This window comes from Cyprinus carpio, unplaced genomic scaffold (assembly GCF_018340385.1).
Source record: "Cyprinus carpio isolate SPL01 unplaced genomic scaffold, ASM1834038v1 S000006682, whole genome shotgun sequence".
NCBI classification, from domain to species: domain Eukaryota; kingdom Metazoa; phylum Chordata; class Actinopteri; order Cypriniformes; family Cyprinidae; genus Cyprinus; species Cyprinus carpio.
In genome coordinates this window covers 173,447-179,283 of record NW_024879299.1, presented here as the reverse complement: position 1 = coordinate 179,283, position 5,837 = coordinate 173,447, and the positions used below count along the sequence as shown (strand labels likewise).

Genomic DNA, 5,837 nt, shown 5'->3' with positions numbered 1-5,837 from the left:
TAGGTAAACCGGAAACGGGAACACTTCCTATAACACCCGATGTACTTTCTACATCAAGTTAGAAGAATGGCATCTACGCTCATATTAGTCTGTTTCTCTCTCTTATTCCGAGGTCACCATAGCCACCAGATCCAGTCTGTATCCAGATCAGATGGTCACTGCAGTCACCCCGGATCCAGTACGTATCCAGCCCAGATGGTGGATTAGCACCCTAGAAAGGACCTCTACAGCCCTGAAAGACAGCGGAGACCAGGCACTAGAGCCCCAGAGACAGATCCCCTGTAAAGACCTTGTCTCAGACTCCACCACCGGACAAGACCACAGGAAACAGATGATTCTTCTGCACAATCTGACTTTGCTGCAGCCTGGAATTGAACTGCTGGTTTCGCTCTGGTCAGAGGAGAACTGGCCCCCGACTGAGCCTGGTTTCTCCCAAGGTTTTTTTCTCCATTCTGTCACTGATGGAGTTTTGGTTCCTGTCGCTGTCGCTTCTGGCTTGCTTAGTTGGGGACACTTCATTTACAGCTTATATCGTTGACTTGATTGCAAATTATTGCACAGATACTATTTAAACTGAACTGAGCTGCATGATGACATCACTGAATTCAATGATGAACTGCCTTTAACTGTCATTTTGTATTATTGACATTTATGTTTTCCTAATTAATGTTGTTCAGTTGCTTTTACACAATCTGTTTTTGTTTTGTAAATAAAGGTGACTTGACTTGACTTAATTGAGCAGCCTCATGAGGGAAAAAAAACTGAGACCCTAAATGGCAAACTCTAATCAGAATGACAAAACTCACCTGATGTTGTTTACGGCTGTATCATCATCAATTCCTTTGGGAAGATTCAACTTTCAACTGGAAAGCTGTTAAGAATCCAGTAGGACACATTTGGATATAATCTATCCACTGGCCAAAGCTGAAGAAAAAAAGTTTTTTTTTAAGGTTTATAGTTATTAAGTAATGAGTATTTATTTTCAAGAAAATCATCATTCTGTCTGAGTCCATTACCTTCCTTCATCAGACCGAATGATGCCTGATGCGTCATCAGATTTACTCTCACAGAAAAGATGAATCGCATTGAGTGCAGTGTTATCAAAATAATCATGTCTTTCCACCTAAAAACATAAAATAAAATAACAGCAACAACATTAAGACAATCCTCTATTTGATAACATCCATGGCAGGTGGAGATTTAACTAAGTTACAAGGGCTCAACATCTCTCAAGAAAAATTATTTCCCTACTTTGTCTAGTTTTCCAGTATAAATATCAAAACATTCAGTAAAGCATTTACACCTTGACTTGAGAAACAAAAATCACATATCTTGTTTTATGAAAAAAAATCAGAATAAAGTGAGTTTTTTGCATAAAAACAAGAAAGAAAAAACTACAACTTATTTAAGGCTGTTTAATAATCCTGCACAATAAAAAACAAAGGAAATCATAAATCTAACTTGTTTAGGCATGTTTAACTGGAAAGACAAAAATACAGATTTTTATTGTTTAAGCTGCGAGGTAATCTGGCATTTAAATTTATTTTTAAATGCCAGGTGTTTTATGTGTTTGCTTTGTATATTTTTATGTATATATAAAAACACACATAGTGCCTTATGTAAAGTATTCACACCCCTTCATTTTTTTTCATATATTTTGTTATGTTGCTGTCTTATGTTAAACTGCTTTAAATGACTTTTTCCCACATCAATCTACACTCCATACACCATAATAGTAAAGCAAAAAACTGTTTTTATATTTGCAAAGTGGTTAAAACCCAAAAATTTCTTAAATGTTTCCATTGCATAAGTATTCATATTCAAGTATCTGGGACAGTTGAAATTTAGCACAGGAGCATTTATATTGCTTATACAGTAGATGTTACTACACTTCGAGTGTAGTTAACCTGTGGCAGATTCAATTGAATGGGTGTAATTTGGAAAGACACACATTTGATAAAAGGTCTAACAGCTGATAATGCACATCAGAACAAAAACCAAGCACTGAGGTCAAAAGAACTGCATGTAGAGCTCAGAAACAGGTTTGTGTCAAGCCACACATCAGTAGAAGAGTTCATGGGGAAAAAATCTGCTTCACTGAAGGGTCACAGAAGCATGTAGCCTCCATTATCCATAATGGAAGACGTTTGAAACCACCAGGACACTTCCTAGAGCTGGCCTCCTGGCAAAACTGAGCAACTGATGGAGAAGGGCTTTGGTTATAGTGCTGAAGAAGAACCTGATGGTCACTCTAGTTGAGCTCCATGATCATATGTGGAGATAGGAGAAACCTACAGAAGGGCAAACATCACTGCAACACTCCATCAATCTGGGCTTCATGGCGGTGTGGCAAGACTCAATCCTCTCCTCAGTGAAGACACATGAAAACACACTTCGAATTCACAAAACAGCACCTAAAGGACCCTCAGACTCTGGAGAAACACATATTCTCTGGTCTGATGAAGCTCAATTGCAAGCATCATGTTTGAAGGAAACCAGCTCTGCTCATCATCTGCAGAGTAGCATCCCAAAAGTAAAGTGTGCTGGAGCCTCATGCTGTGGGCTGTTTTTCAGCGGCAGGGAACTCATCAGAGTAGAAGAAAAGCTAGAGATATCCTTAATGAAACCCTGTCCAGAGCATTCAGAAGCTCAGACTAGGCAGAAGGTTCATCTTCTAACAGGACAATGAGCCTAAACACACAGCAAGTTTAGCTTATAGACAACTCTGACACCCTGAGACACCCTGAGCTTAAACCCAATCAAATATTTCTGGAGAAACCTGAAGATGCGATCTGCCCCCATCCAACTTGACAGAGCTTGAGAGGAGAAGAGATGAGGAGAAGAATAGCAGATAATTGTCAAATGCTGGTGAGCAAAGCTTGTCACATTAAACAAAAAAAGGCTTGAGGCTGTAAAGGTGCTTCTGCTATATATTTAGTTAAGTGTATGAATACTTATCAGAGTTGGATATGATGCGTTACACAAAAACTTACTAGCATTACTGTAATCCATTTACTTTTCTTGGTAACACAGTAATGTGTTACATTTTAAATTTATGTAATTTGACTATAGTTACTTATGTCAGTAACATTACGTTACTTAAGTTACAAAATTATGGACTAAAAAAAATAATGTTTTCCAGGTCAGTATGCCCTTTAATAAATCACCGGACAAAATGAGCTAAAATGCAGACGAGTCTTACAACGTTTAGTTACAATGAAAGGTCGTATTTAAATTCGTATAAATCATATGTCAAAATGTTGCACTCTACATATTTTAGTCTGGCATTATAGTTTGGGAAAAGTTCAACAAGTAAATGTGTACAAGTTTATGTCACAGTAACACTAATAAGTAAAAATAAATGACTCATCAGAATGAGAGTGTAACAAAGTTCGTTCAAGTAAAGAGGAAGGAGACCGGGGTCGGCGTGCTGAGGCTCGTGGGATACTTTATTTGACAATATAAAATAAAAACAAATAAACAATCGCGCCACATGCGCATGCAGTTCACAGTATTTCGCACTACTGTAGTCTTCCTATCTTTGGGGTTTGTAGCTCCACAGCTTCTCACTCCCACGAGTCCCCAGCCCTCTCTCTCTTCTCACCGGTCCTCGGCCGGCTTAAATACCGGTTCCCCATGCCAATCACTGCAACGAGATCCAGGTGTTAATCGTTTTTCACTTGCCCCACTTACCACCGCTCGTCTCCTCACTTGCTCTCCCTTGCTCTCCCGTCGCAGACCTCGCTGAACCACGCCTCCCCCGCCACAGAGATCATCTGCTGCATTAAGCCGCATTGGCATCACAATTCAAGGCTTATTCCTCACAACTACGCCTCTTTCCAAAATGAAAAAGTAATGAGATGAACTTGAATCTTTCTTTGTATATGGAGGTGATGTGGATATTTACATGTTTGCAATCGTCACAAGCCTGATTTTTGTGTGGATGATTATTTTGGCGCAGACACATTTTGTGAGCTCCAGACAGGAAATAATGTACCCCGTGATACAAAATTATTTTATCAGAGAATATTTGTTACTCCATTATGATTTTTTCTAAAATAACAGACACTTCAAGCTTTCTTTAGATATAGCCTACTGTATTTCAAATGTAATTTTTGTTCATTTTAGTGACTTGTTTCAGGAAGATATTCACAAAGAATGCAGAAGGCACACTCAATTTTGTTTTTCTTTTATTTTAAAAAAAAAAAAAAAAAAAAAGTTTTGTTGATATTGGGAGTGTAGGCTATAAAAATAATACTTATGTATTTTTTCAGTCAATATTAAATTAGAAAGAACTGTGAGTTTCTCTTTGTAGTGCATTTTTTAGGTTTGATAATTTGAAAAGTAAAGTAAACTTGAAAGTAAAGTAATTAGTAAACTGATTACTTTTTAAATGTAGCAATCAGTAATGTAATTAAATTACAATTTTAAAGAAGTAATTTGTAGTGATTACTTTTTTAAGTAACTTACCCAACACTGATACTTATGCAATGTACTTTTTTCAGCTTATTTTTTATAAGTTTACGGTTGTGACAATTCTGTTTTTTGCTTTGTCAATATGGTGTATGGAGTGTAGATGTATGTGGGAAGAAAATAATTTAAAGGAGCTTTAAATAAGGCAAGCAAACATAAAAAAATGAAGGGGTATAAATATTCTCGTAAGGCACTGTACATCAATATAAATACATACACACATACATGTATTTATTTAAGGAACACACTCATACATAAATATAAATATTTCTTAAATATATGCATGTACGTGTGAATTTATATATACATATAAATATACACAAAAAAACACAAATATTATGTAAAAAGTAATCAATTTTACAGCCCCAAAATAAAAAAATAAATACACAATAAATTCCTGAAGGTGAAATCAAGTCCTGATCAACTTAGAAATGTTTAGATTTTTTATTCAATTATTACTATTTTATTATTTTGAAAAACAAGACAAAAATACTGAGTTATAAAAATCAAAAACCACATCTACAAGTCGATGCTCAGCTTACCTTCACATTAAACCCCTTTGGCGATGTTCCATTTGGACAAAACTCACTTCTGACTTGCATGATCCCCAGTGCATCCCATTCAAACAGTCAGCAATGATCTAAAATATCTTTCCCTGCTCTGCTCCAAATGTCTTCCTGTGGACTCAACACTCACATGCAGCTCGGTAAAGATCAGCAGTGAAAACACAATGGAAATAAAGTGATGCATTGCTGCAGCACAGACCTGATGGACAAAGATAATGATTAAATTATTTCTATTTGTTCTCTTAAATCAAAAAAACTGACCCATCTGGAGTCAGTCAACAGAACCTGCCTGTTTCTTTATTAAGCCAATCAGAACAATACATCTACATGGTTCATCAATATTCCAGCCAATCAGCAGCCATGAACACTGAACGTACGTCAATGCCTGTAAATCAGCACAGATAAACACAAACGCCTGTTTGGTTAACCGTTAGCGTCCTTGGAAAGTATTTTACTTGGTAAAAAGCCAATGTTCAAAGTTCAGAAATACTAATCATGCAAAACAGCAGAAAATATTACATATGACCTTTAATAATTAAACTTGCAAAGAAGTCACCAATCAACTAAAAATGATCATTCTAACATCATTCCATCAACTGCTCTTTGGTTTTCAAGGACTACAATCAGTATGGAATCTGTTGTGGATATTTCCTTGTTCAAAAACTAAGAGAAGTTTTGAAGCCAGTAGACTTGATCACAACAAAGCCGCTGTCATGTATGCAAAGACTGCTCCTGAATGTCATTTCTACACAGATGTGCCTGGAGCTGGTTACAGAATATGCATTGTTGTATTTGACA

General features: G+C 36.5%; 1 long non-coding RNA gene across 1 annotated transcript; it reads right to left on the bottom strand.

Moving 5' to 3' along the window:
* Window positions 1–822: 822 nt before the first annotated feature.
* On the bottom strand, window positions 823–5,052 carry LOC122144463. Its single transcript, XR_006159726.1, has 3 exons — window positions 5,016–5,052; window positions 1,017–1,123; window positions 823–924 (listed from the first exon to the last, which is right to left on the bottom strand). It is a non-coding gene; the product is annotated as an uncharacterized LOC122144463 (long non-coding RNA).
* Between the last annotated feature and the right edge of the window lie 785 nt (window positions 5,053–5,837).